Here is a 13094-nt window from a genome sequence, read left to right as displayed (position 1 = left end):
ATGGCGTCAAAGCCATGATTTTGCCGCAGGGGGATCACGGTGCCGGCGTTGGCCGGCCGATGGTGCACGGCGGCGGCGCTCCAAGGCGCGGCGGTTGTGTAATGCTCTCTTTGAATCGACTTTTGATTCTCACTTCTCTTTGTTTTGAAGAAGAGATGTCTGTGTGAAGTCTTTAGTATCACGGATCATCATATCATGACCTGGGTGTCCCAAACGGTCGTGCCAAAGCCTATATGTGTCAGAATCCCATAAGTCATCTCTCATGATATGGTTGGATTCAGTGACTCGAATAGTGGTTGCATACAACCCACTAGAGCAATACATAAGTTTCTCTGATACTCGTTTATGTCTGTAGTCATTAGAGGTGATGCAAAGGAACTCTTGTCCATTCTCACAATGTGTTTCCACATGAAAACCATTGGCTTTTATATCTTTCAAATAAAGTTCGAATTAAGGTATGTCCAAGACATTAAGTAAAAGAATCGACACTTTAATAATAGCCAATGATTACATCAAAGTTTCCAAAGTCTAATCCAAAATAAAAAAAACCTAGACAAATCGTAGTCACTCAATCCGTTTGGTAACTCCAATCAAATATGACCAGGAAAGTAGAGAGAGATGTTGGTGGAGCGAGGCTCTCTTAAGTACCACTAATCTCAATTACTTTCCTAGACATCATACTTCATTGGATGCGCCACATGATAAATAGTTAATACAATTGTCATTTATTGATTAAGGCATAATTGTCATTACATAATTCTTGGAAAAATAAAAGACTATTTAATCAAAATCTGCGGCATCAACATGGCTGTTTTCCTCGCCAGATTTGAAGTCTGTAATGATGAGATTGACGTCATTGTCATTTCCATCATCTCCTTCAGCTGTGAGATGAGCCTCATGCTCTCTCATATCTTTATACACTTGTATTGTGCAGCTTTGTTTTCCCACTTGCATTCTAGTGCTTAAACCAATGCTTTGAAGATCCACATCTATAGCATAACCTCACCCATTAATTGAGATGCACCTTGTGCATTTGGACATCCTCCATGGATGTTGGTGGCGACACCACCACTACCGGCGGCGCCGGTTTTGCCTCTCCAACGTTGGCCAATGTTGTCATGTGTCCGCGTATCTCACAGTTTTCCTTCCTTTGTAGAGCGGTTGTATGGACCCACACGTCCATTTTGTTGTCCCCTAACTTTTAGGGTTCCGCTCCTTGCACCCTCTTTTAGGTGCGCAATTTATAATTCGCCTCATGAACGCTCTTAGTTCCAACGGGCCTTTGAATTATCGTTTTTCACGAGTATGATATCAGCTTACTCAGTAACTAACATAAGTTGATGAAACCTCGTGATCCGTCTAGCATTGCACACAAGCCTATTGCTTGGTAATCATTAGCACTGAGACGGGGAAGGTTGAGAGGATTTTCTCAATTAATCTTTATTCTGTGTGCTCTTCTCCATAGAATCCCACTAGTAGTGAGGTGATTCTTAACGTTATTCACCCATCGGTGATAACCAATGTCATTTGGTTTAGTGAAGTCGAGTTTTTTTCACGTTTGCATTCGACATTCAAAAACGAAGGAGAATAGATTAGTTTCGGAGTAAAAACTTCCACGACAACTAATATAAGATTTCCAAGCCTTAATGCTACCAAGAAATCGATTTCTAATAATATTTGGATTAGACCGAAACAATGATGTTTTAATATGGTCACAAATTGATGCTTGCGGACGCTCTTAGTCCGAATGTTGTGAACACTCTTAGTTCATTGATTACAAACGCTCTTAGTTCGAATATTATGAACACTCTTAGTTCATTGATTACGAACGCTCTTAGTTCGTTTAGCGTGAATCCCCACAATTCCGCTTATTAAATAATCGAACTCATGTTCGTATATTGCAAATCCTGCAACAAATAAAGGAATTTAAAGACAAGAAAGCATGAACTTTAATCGTAAAAACTTACTTGTTGATTCGGGGTTTGGGTCACGCGCGTGTTGATGCAGGCGTGATGGAGTGAAGCTAATCGAGGAGATGATGAAGCGAGGCTTGCAGCGGGTCGGATGCGCGGGGCTGCAGGTGCAAGGGAAGCAGTGAGGCTAGCTGCTGCGGGGGTGTTGCGCAAGGGTTGCAGGCGCACGGGTGCGCTGGGTGTGCGGCAGAAGCGCAGGGGCACGTCGCTGGCGGGCTGGCAAGAGCGCAGATTGTAGGGCAGCAGGCAGGGACTTGCGGCAGGGGCTGCAGGGCGGAAGGCAGGGCTGCACGGGTTAGGGCTTGCGGTAGCTTGCGGCTAAGGCTTGCAAGTAGGGTTGAAGGCTGCGGCAGTTTTAGGTTTTAGGGTTTTGTTTTTTTTTCTCTTAGGCTAGGGTTAAAGCTCGTGCTGATAACGTGTTAAAGTAAAAATGGAATTGCAGAGAAAATTGTATTAGTATTATTGATAATATGAGCTCTTTATATAGGGAGTTACAGAGTACATGAAAGGTAATAGAATCCGAACATAACTAGGAAATCTAGAAACTTCTCCTATTACAACTCTACGACTAAAACCCTAGTTTGAAGAGGCACACATGATGTCGACATCCTTCAACAATCAGTTTTTTTTTTTTTCAAATAAACAACTCAGATGCTACAACTAGTCTTTGATAAGGCGAACTCACAACCTCCCACTTACGAAAGGGAGACTATACCACTAGACCAAATAGTACTGGGTAAAATCAGTTGTTTTTAGTTTTACCAAACACGTTACTGTCCATTGCTTTTAATTTAAGCTCCCTATAGACTTTCCAAATGCAGCCATATGTAATCATCATAATGCTTTTGGTTTGACTTATTGGTTGAGTTTGTTCAAGAATTTGACAGATACCATCAATAAGAAATTTCCAAAAGATGTGTTCCCTTGTAGCTCATAATATCAACTATTATTTGATGGAGAAAGCAAAGAGGAATTATGAAAAGGTTAAGAATTCAACCCGTTTACACATTATACTATATACTAAAGTTGGTGGGATGGTTACTGTTACTAAGCCGAGTAACAGTAGGATGCTCGAGCTGAGCCGATTATCAAATGACGGTTCTATCCTTATTTTGAAAAAAATTACATCGTTGCCATTGGTTCTGTGTATTTGCATCTGGAAGCCTCTATCAGATAGAGTCTATCTACATATCAAGAGAGAGAGAGGATATCGGTTGTGTTTCTTTGCTTTGCACGAAGAGATAGAGAGAGATCGGAGGCTCATCATCTGAGATCGGAGGTTAGTTGCTCTTCTTCAAGTTTCAACCTTTATTGCTTTGGATCGTTCGTCGTATTGTTTGTTTAGAACACGCCGCGATTGGGATCACTATGTTTTGAGCACTAAAACTGAATCTGTGAGTGGTTTATGTGATTATGGGGACATATATCTTCTTTAGTCCCTACTTTTGAATCTGTGTAATCATCTATTGACCATAAAGATCCAATCTTGCCTTGCGTGTTTTGATGGCTTCATAGGTTTTGTTTCTCCTAATTAGTTTGAATCATTATCTGGAGTAGATTTATTTATTCAGCTGTCCTAATAGGAGACTTCGATTTATCATAACAGCTTGAGAAAAGTTGTCCTTTACAAAGGGGAGGATGAGTACACCCGAGTGGGAAAAGTGATGAAAGATGGTGTTTCCTCACTCCTAATTGATTCTGTACCATTGTGAGGATGGCCTTTCTGATTAAACACTGATGTTCTGTCCATATCCAGTTGTTGATTGGCTTTAGCCCTTATTAAAATATGGAATATGGGATGTAGTTTGTTGGTATACTTTTGCATGGCTTTTGATGGTGTTACTGGTGAACAAAGAAGTTAGTTAATAGCCGCATTCTTTAAATTTAAGTCCAAGTACCTGTGTAGAGGTTATCATACCTGTGATTATAAACCGAATTTCAAGGCCAAGTTAGTGTTTAAACATTTTCACCGAGTGTTAGAGCTCAGGACAAGTTGGTTCAGTTCTCAATTCCTCTTTGTTTTGATAGTCAGTCAACCATATACATTACTCTTTGTCAGGGGTGAAGACTGCATTATACTTGGACATGGTCTATGTAGTAGATATTTTCAATTTATGATTAGCCAACTTGGATCCTTATTTTCCATAAAAGATCCAAGTGATCTCCATTGTTTATAGGCTTGGGAAGCTGTAGACACTCTGTTGGTCACCATTTGTCCTAAACTAATTACATTTCTGATTTAATCAATGAACTTAATGTGCTTTTACTGGTGGATATAGGGCTGGTTGCATATCTCTGCGAGGTAGGCTTGGGTTCGTTTTGGAAGAGGTGTGTGCTGAGATTGTGATCGAGTTTAGGAAACGGGCTTTGGGAGCAAAAGAGGTATGTGTTTTGTTGCTTTCTCCAGTTCTGTCAATAGTCAAGGTTGGTGTTTTTTTTTTCTTTTGTATTTGCAGATTTATTAGAAGAAAAAGGAAGAATTATGAATAAGAGAAAATTTATAATGAGCTTATTGTTTAGAACAGGTGTGTCAATAGTGAAAAGAAGTGTTACTGTTTTTTGGTAATCAGGTTTTACTTCAAATAGTGTTACCATTCAACCAAAGGTGATCTTCTTGGCCACTAAGCACTTTGTAAAGGAATGGAAATTTTCTGGTGGTGTAGAAAGAACTATTACCAACATTGGTTTGCCATATCAAGTTTGACTGATAAGGAAATTGAAGTCAAGAGTGAGATGGTGGTAATGCCACTAGATGCAACTATTAGACAGCTAAAACAAGAAGCTGAGAGTGTCCTGAGAGATACATATTAAAGAAGTGTTTCTGGACCAGTTCAATCGGGGACAGTTTGTTTCTCTTCACACAAATACTTTTCCGATTAATGTAATATACGGTATTTTATCAGTTTGATCAAGAATAAAGTCATTTTCAATTATATTTTTCATTGTTGTACATTATTACCAATAACAAATCCCGCGGCAAAGCGCGGGTGCCATTGCTAGTAACTACTATTGCTACTAAGATCAACTTCAGTAGACACTGAAGTTGATATTGCTATTTGCTAAGACAGAAACCAAGCCTTTGTTTCAAAACGTAGATAACCGGCCGGAGCTAAATATATAGAAACACGAGGCAAGGAAGTTCTTAAAGCAGTTTATTGTGAAGCCAGTGGCGGACGCAGAAAAATTTGTCAATGGGGGCAGAAATATTTGGAGTCTTGGGCAATAGTTATTAGAAAAATTTGCATCCTTCTCACTATAGAAGTGGTATTGAAATGATCGCAAAACGTACATAGAGGGGTAGATCAGAGAGAGGAAGATGCAAATGGAAGTTCTGATTTTTCAATTGGGTCTATTTAATAACCCAAGCAACCCAAAAGATCTTAGTATCAGGCAGTGGTGGACGCAGAAAAATTTGTCAATGGGGGCAGAAATATTTGGAGTCTTGGGCGATAGTTATTGGAAAAATTTTCAGATGCACAAAGACAAACCAAAGAGGGGCAAGGACCAAAGCCACGCCCCAAACTCGTAAGCAGCTGCCATCCTTGCCCAGCGTCGGAGGCCAGCAGCGCAGCGCATCACTACACCTCCCAGGGCATCATGACAGGCTTGACAGCAACCCCTCCCATCTACACCTCACATATGCACCCAACGCAGCAGGCACCCTTTCGCCTCACTCCCTTGAACCTCAGAGGCCAACTTCACCATCTCCACCAACAGGTGGATATGATAAGGACACCCACAAGGAAAGAAAGCAAGCTGAAAAGGAAACCATGCCATCCCAAATAAGCAATCCAACCATAACCCGTTACCTGAACCTGTAGGACACCAGAGACTATAAGTCTCGACCAGGGGGTCACTTAAGCAAGGGATGCCAGAAAAGCCAGCATGCAGAGGCAATTAGATCGGAGGAAGAAGGAGAACAAGTATTTGGATGTTGATTGTGGGGGCAAAACAGAGACCGGTTCAACAAAAATTAAAACTCACTGGGGGCAGCTACCCCCACTCGTCCCTATGTGCGTCTGCCACAGTGAAGCTGTGGTGTTTTCCAATACTGGTGCCAACTCTTTGGTGTAATTCATCACAGATAATACTGTGGAGGCATACGCATACAGAGAATGTGTATCATCTATAACTCCTTTGACATCTATAACCCCAACTTTCCCTGATCCGAAAACCATGCATGCTCAATATGGTGATCATAGCTGCTTTCAAGGTTTTACTGCTCAATATGGTGAACAAGCACTTTCCTTAATTTTATCATCTATTATCGAGCCTGGGCTTTGCCTTTGGCATCTTAGGGCTTTGCCCATTAATGAATTTTTCATCATCCAAAAAAACAAAAAAAGGTTTCTTTGCAGTTGCCTTCAGTAGTACTGCTTGTGTACACTTGCAAGAAGACATGACTTGCCTCTAACATGTGAGTTTTTAAGACTGGCTTGAGATAGCTGTTACCTAATTTGCCACACTAATTAACTACCTTCATGAATAACAGGTGTAGAGTTTCATCACAAAAGGCCTATTGCATAAAGTGTGTGTTTAACATGATGTCTATCTTTCATTATCAAAGAAGTAGAATGCATGTGATATATATAACATTTTGGTGTTAAGCTTTTGATAGCCCTTTTTTTTTTCTTTTCTTTTTTTGACCGAGTTCTCCAGTATCCCAAAGTTTTCGGCCAAGAATTCATCCGCATTTGAGAGGTCTTGTTAGAATGCTTCCTCTCCCTGACCACAAATAACAGCTTCATGAGCGGGTTGGAAGGTTCCCAACCTAGACGCTCAACCACTAGGCCACGTGTTATGGTTAAGCTTTTGATAGACTCTCTTATCAATGTGCTTCTTTTTGGTTCATTCAGTATTAATTGTGTAAATGTGACTTCAAAGTAGTGGGATTTTTTGGCAGAAAAGTTATGTCGAATTATCTTCCAACGCCAAGCTACATTACCCTACATTATATTAATTCTAACTCCATCTAACAGCTACTACAAACTTCATTATTTATTGTTTTGTAACCCAATGATTGAGCTGAAGTTGTGCTTGTGGAGATGCTTATAAAGGACGTAAAAGCCGATCACCTGTAGAAGAAGCAAAAGTATCAATTAAACTTGTTCAAAGCAAATATCACGGTAATAATTTATCCTAATTTTTACTAGTGAAAAATGCACCAACAGTCCCTCAACTCTTGTGCACCGGCCAGTTTGATACCCAGACTCACAAAGCTATCAATGTGATACCTGGAGTCTTATATTGCTATCAACGACATACCTCTGTCAAATTTCCGTGACGGTTCTGTTAAAAAGGTCACGTGGCAAACATGTGGAAGGAAAAACAAGGACAAACATGTCTTTTTACCCAAATGGCAGAACTAATCGATTTTTATTTTTTATTGACAAAAATATCAATAAAGGATAAAAAAAAAAAGGAATAAATGGGTTGAAGGCTTCTTGGAGACCCGAAATCGGCCCTCCATTTCAGCAAAACGCCATCGTATGTGCCCAGCTCGTCAGAGGACTCCGATTCACTTTCTCGGCGACTCCATGGTACGCTATGTTAGAATCAAATATGGACTTGTCACACATTAACATTAAGTATATTGATAATTAGCTAAATGTCAAATCTAGTTTAACATGGACACAAACTCAAATCAATACTTGTAACTTAATGGAAGAGTGTATCTATTCATTAAGGTAAGTAATCCTATTCTTAGTCTGCAAGAAAGACTACAATGAAGTGTTACATTAAGAATCTAACTAGGAAACCTAAACCGATATGGATAGCTTTAATGGGAAGCTTCTTGAGGTTTAAGTCACCTATATATACAGATGAATTGGTCCCTGTTGCCACCACGATTATTGCATATTGTTCTGTCCATTGAGAAGCAAGTTGGTAAGCAACAAAAGACTATATTCTAGTGATCGTTGTTGTGCAGTTGCAGAGATGGAATCCATGCAAGTAATTGCTGAAGGTAAGTCTTGATTCTTATGTGATTATTGTCAAGCTTGTATGCATATGATTGTGAGCATGTATATGGTCTTTACAATTGGTATCAGAGCATAGGCTCACAAATATGAATTTAGTTTTTGCTCGGCATGAAAATCGTTTTAGGGTTTTGCAAAACAAACATAAAATAAAATAAAAATAAAAAAGGGGTTTTTGCTTTACGGGTCAAGTAACTGATCAGGTAACTGACTAAGTAACTGAAGGTACCTGATCAAGGTAAGTTACTAAATCAAGGGTTTTTACTACATCTGGATATCAAATTCATGCTTCCGCTGTGATTTTTAGCAGCAAATTGGGAAAAAACAAAAACAGGTTTTTCTGTGAGATTGATTTCAATTCATAGCATGATTATTGAGTTTTTTTATTGTGCTCAAGAACCCTAGTTGCATTCCCGGCGTGCGTTAGGTTAGAGTAGATGGTGACCGGATGAAATTTACAATTTCTTGATTGTTCTGTGGTTTCTTGGAATCAAAACAATTTAGATTGTGCTTGAATATGCATGATGAATTGATTGCTTATATGGTATTGTATCTGTGATTGTGTAAAATTGTATGAAGAACAAAAATTTCCCAGAAATTGTTTACACATTGTTAAAGTTGACAGATACAAGAGCTTAATTTTCTTACAAGGATGAATCTGGATAGAATATAAAGTAAAAGAGCTCACATGTTTTGTAGTTTTCTGTTGGCATAAGTGATTATGATGCACAAAGCATCCTTCATTGATGTTGGCAGAAAACACTGATCAGGTACCTGACCAAGTAACTGATCAAGTAACTGTACCTGATCGGGTAACAAAACTAAAATTGTGTTTTGTGTTTTAAAACTATGCTTCAGTTTTATCTTCCAAAGAAGTGGTCAAGTGTGGTTTTAGAATGCAAGACAGCAGTATGCATGCTTTATGAAAATATATTTGGATACTTGGAAATTTTTCTTTTGTTTAAAGATGTGGATTAATCTCCTTGGATAACATATTTTGATTAAGCATGGCATATTGATAAAGAACTCCAGGATATTGAGTTTCTGCTCAAAAGTGATGCTTAATATTGTTTTTACGTATGGACTGACTGAATGCAAGTATGGATTGTTTAAGTTTTCTGTATGATCTTGTATTGGATTGTTCTTATTTTTGGTTGCTTAAAGCTTAATAAAACACAGAAAACTTAAAGTTAATTTTCTTTACAAATTGAGAACTCACATGAATTTTGTTTTGCTCCTTAGGTAACTCTTACATGAACTTGAACAGTGTCTTGATGCTAACTGGAACCAACTATAGAGCTTGGATAGATTCTGTAGAGAACTATATGGGATTGCATGAGAATATAGACTATTGCTTTACTGAGGATAAGCCTGAATAGTTGAATGAAAAGAGCACCAAGAAACTGACCTTTACAAGAAGTGGCATAGATCCAATAGAATGGCTAAGAACCTCATTCGTACCTCCATGTCTAAAACTGTCAGGGGAAGTATAGAGGAGCCTGAGCTAGCATCAGATTTTTTGGAACTCATAAGTGCTAAGTTTAAAGAAAGTGAAAAGGCAGAAGCAGCTAGGCTAACCAAGGAGTTTCATGATTTGAAGTACATGGGTTCAGGGGGAGTTAGAGAGCATATTATGAAGATGATCAATATAAATGGCATACTCAGGGAACTCTTGATGGGGGTTAGGGATGAGCAGGTAGTGCATTATGCACTACATTCCTTGCCTAACAGTTTTAGTCATCTTAGGACCAGTTACAACTCAAAAGGGAAACTGGACTCTAGATGAACTTATATCCATCTGTGTGGATGAGGAATCTAGGATCAAGGAAGAAAAGGAACTTGCTACAACCATTAACCTCATTGAGAAGCCTAAAAGGAAAAAGCCCCAAAATAAGCTCATGCCTACCAAAGTCATAACTAAGAGTTCAACAGCTACAGTGGCCAAGGTAAACAGGCCATTCAGGTTCAAGTGCTACTTTTGCAAAAGAGTAGGACACATGAAAAAGGACTGCACTGGCTATAAGAACTGGTTAGCCAAAAAGGGTAAGATTTTTTCTAATACAGTTTTTTCCTTAGAAATTAATCTTATCAATGTTGAACCACAGTCTTGGTGGATAGATTCAGGCTCACCTATTCATATTATTAATTCCTTGCAGGGATTCATAAGGAGGAGAATCCCAAAAAGTGATGAAGTGAATCTGTGTGTGGGCAATGGCATGAGAGTGGCAGTCAAGGCTATTGAAACCTTAAATCTCGATCTAAGATTAGGAAAATTGTTAGTTCTAGACAATGTTTTTTATGTACCTTCCATGAGAAGGAATTTGGTTTCAGTTTCTCTTTTAGTAAAATCTGGTTGTAGACTTGTTATGGATAGTAATGGAATTCTTATTTCTAAAAATTCTGTTCAAATTGGTTCTGGTGTTATCTCGAATGATTATTTACAGTTAAATTGTTCAATGGCTCAACAAGAAATTTTACTTGTTGAAAATAACACAAACAGTACTACCACTTTAACAGGTGTTAAAAGAACCAAACTAAATGAAAAGTCTGCATTTTTATGGCATAGAAGACTCGGCCATGTTTCAAAAGAGAGACTGAAAATTTTGGTGAAAAACAACATCCTAAATGAACTTGATTTTTCTGATCTAACAGACTGTGTGGAATGCTTTAAGGGAAAAATAACTAATACTAGAAAGAAGACTGCATATAGAAGCCAAAATTTATTAGAACTCATACACACTGATATATGTGGACCATTTAGGCATCAAACTATCTGTGGGAATGTGTATTTTATCACATTCATTGATGACTTTTCTAGATACAGTTATATTTATCTACTTTCAGAAAAGGCACAAGCATTGAAAGTCTTTCAAATCTTTAAGTCTGAGGTAGAAAATCAACTAAAAAAGAAAATCAAAACAGTATGATCAGATAGAGCCATAGAGGTGGTGAGTTTTATGGAAAGTACACTGAATCCGGCCAACAAAAGGGTCCATTTGCCTTGTTTTTGCAAGACAATGGAATTAAAGCTCAATACACAACACCCTATAATCCACAACAGAATGGTGTTGCAGAGAGAAAGAATAGGACTCTTTTGAACTGGTTTGCCTAAATTTTTGTGGGGTGAGGCTTTAAAAACTGCAAATTATATTTGCAACAGGACACCTAGCAAAGCCATAGAAAATACTGCTTTTGAGCTTTGGTGTGGCAAGAAACCTAGTCTTCATCACTGCCATGTTTGGGAATGTCATGCAGAAGCTAGGATTTATAATCCAAGCTTGAATAAACTTGACCCCAAAACTGTTAGTTGCTATTTTATAGGTTATCCAGATAAATCTAAAGGCTATAAATTTTATTCTGCTCATCATTCACCTAGAATTTTTGAAACACATCAAGTAAAGTTTCTAAGTGAAAAAGTTCACAATACAAACCTTGAGGATTTAACCTCATATTTTGAGGAAATTGTGTCAGATAAGAATATAAGTGTAGCATTGCCTTTAGAACAAGATGTAACTGATCAAGTCACTGGTCGAGTAACTGATCAAGTAGCTGTAACTGATCAAGTCACTGGTCGAGTAACTGATCAAGTAGCTGTATCTGGTCAAGTAACTGATTAAGTAACTGACCAAGTAACTGATCAAGTACCTGTAGCTCAGCCTAGAAGATCACAGAGAGCAAGAAAACCAACTTATGGGGGGGAAGAGAGTGATTACATTGTTTATCTGCAAGAAGCAGAAATTGAAATGGACTGTGCAGAGGACAATTATCCAACTACATTTAATCACGCCATTGAAAGTAGTGAATCTCATCAATGGCAGCTGGCAATGGAAGCAGAAATTGAATCCATGAGCCAAAATGCAGTTTGGGAATTAGTTGAACCTGACCCTAATCAGAAACCTATAGGTTGTAAATGGGTTTTTAAAACCAAAAGAGATGCAAATGGCAATGTAGAGAGACATAAAGCAAGAGTTGCCAAGGGTTTCACACAGAATGAGGGCATTGACTTTACTGAGACTTTTTCCCCAGTTTCTACAAAAGACTCGTTTAGGATAATCATGGATTTAGTGGCTCATTTTGATATGGAGATGCACCAGATGGATGTTAAAACAGCTTTCTTGAATGGTGAACTAGATGAAGTGATTTATATGAGGCAGCCATAAGGGTTTGTACAAGCTGGAAGTGAAAACTTAGTGTGTAAGTTAAGAAAATCAATTTATGGCCTTAAACAAGCTTCTAGACAGTGGTACAAGAAATTTGATTCTGTGATTTCTACTTTTGGATTTACAGAAAATCTTGTTGATGATTGTGTTTATTTGAAGACAGTTGGGAACAATTTTATTTTTCTGGTACTCTATGTGGATGATATACTTTTGGCTAGCAGTAACATTAAATTGCTTAAAGATACCAAGAGTTTTCTGTCAAGGAATTTTGACATGAAAGACTTAGGAGAAGCATCCTATGTACTAGGTATTGAGATTAAAAGAGATAGGGCACAGAGACTACTTGGTTTGTCTCAACATAATTATGTTACCAAAATTCTAAAGAGATTTGGTATGGAGAAGTGTGCAGCTGGGGAAGTCCCCATGTCCAAAGAAGATAAGCTAACTAAGAAGCAAAGTCCCAAAAGTGATGTTGAGAAAGAAAATATGGAGTCAAAACCTTATGCTAGACTTGTAGGAAGTCTCATGTATGCACAAGTCTGCACTAGGCCAGACTTGTCTTTTGCAGTAGGGATTTTGTCAAGATTTCAGTCTAATCCAGGCCATGAGCATTGGGTAGCTGGGAAGAAAGTGTTGAGATACCTGCAGAGAACTAAAAGCCACATGCTAGTTTATAGGCAAGTGGAGGATCTGAAACTCATTGGATTCTCATACTCGGATTTTGCAGGGAATTATCCAGACTCCAAGAAGTCGACTTGTGGATATGTATTCATGCCTGCAGGAGGTGCTATTGCTTGGAAAACCATGAAGCAAACTCTTGTTTCAACTTCTACTATGCAAGCCGAATTTATTGCAGTATATGAAACTGTGTGTGAAGGACTTTGGATTAGGAATTTTCTCATGCAGACCAAAGTATTGAGTCACATTGTGGCTGGCACACTTGTGATTTATTGTGACAATGAGGCTGCAGTTTTCTTTAGCAA

Source organism: Rosa rugosa, chromosome 1 (genome assembly GCF_958449725.1).
Source record: "Rosa rugosa chromosome 1, drRosRugo1.1, whole genome shotgun sequence".
Lineage (NCBI taxonomy): Eukaryota > Viridiplantae > Streptophyta > Magnoliopsida > Rosales > Rosaceae > Rosa > Rosa rugosa.
This window is presented reverse-complemented; position numbering follows the sequence as displayed.